Source organism: Austrofundulus limnaeus, unplaced genomic scaffold (assembly GCF_001266775.1).
Source record: "Austrofundulus limnaeus strain Quisiro unplaced genomic scaffold, Austrofundulus_limnaeus-1.0 Scaffold754, whole genome shotgun sequence".
Lineage (NCBI taxonomy): Eukaryota > Metazoa > Chordata > Actinopteri > Cyprinodontiformes > Rivulidae > Austrofundulus > Austrofundulus limnaeus.
Window position 1 is genome coordinate 124556 of NW_013953156.1, and position 1145 is coordinate 125700.

The window sequence follows — 1145 nt, forward strand, 5'->3', positions numbered from 1 at the left end:
AACAGACCTTTAGCTCCTGGTGTAAAAATTAAAAAGTTGTTGAGGATTGCTAGTTCGGCTGATTCGTCTTTTTCTTTTGTTTGTTGTAGATTTTTCATTAAAGAAGCATCAATAAAGTAATTTTAAAATTGTTTATTGGAAAACTGAAGCGATGCATTCTGGGTACATGACGGATTTGATTTGTGACGGGAAACAAAAGCACGGAGAACAGGAAACTATCTTCAATAAATGTCTGTAAACACAGGGGAACTTGTGAGTTGGGTAGAACTTGGAAAATATTTATTTAATTGTTGATGTAAAGAAATGAGTCGCAGCGCCACACGTTTCTGCCGCGGTGTGTGATTTTATATTTTAGAATCATGAAGTCTCTTATTCAGTTGCATGGCTCGGCTCAGAACTACAGTGAAATACCTGATTGTAATTTGTTCGGTGTGATATAAACAAAAAACATGCTGTCCTCAATTCTTCTTGTGGTGATATCAACCTGCAGAACAGTTGACATTTTCCCACAAATTACACACTAGCGTTTCCCCTAGCATTATTCAAGCCACCCCCGTCAACGAGACGGCCCACCTCTCCAAGAATTTCACGGCATGTAGTCATTTTTATTTAAATAGAGCCAGATCAAGTCGAGAGCTATTTTTGCGTCCCTCCATATCCACCTCTTGCCAAACTTGGGGAAAAAACACGGTGCAGAGCGAGGCTGAGTGCTGTTTGTGGTCCTCACAAAGACAGAAAAACACGTGTGTGTGAGATTAGACGCACAATGAAAACTCTGCTTTTTGTAATCATGTAGCACCGATGCGACAGCTTTGCAAGTTACTTTTTCTTTCTTTAAAAGAAAATGCGACAGGTGAAGCCACATCATGGTTACCTTATCAATAACTTTTATATATTACAGCAAGAGTCACCAACACAGACCTCGCGTGTGACCAGGTTCCCGTGAGTCTGTTGATGTTCTATAAACAGCGCTGATCAGCAGCGCAGCTAATGTAATGTCCTCAACTTTTAAAAAAATTTACCAGAGTAGTTTGTGAACTCAAAACATAAATCCAGACAGAATCAGCTGCTGTTAGTCCACAGGTCATGGGCTGAGTTCCTCTGTCTCACACACACACACACACACACACACACACACACACACA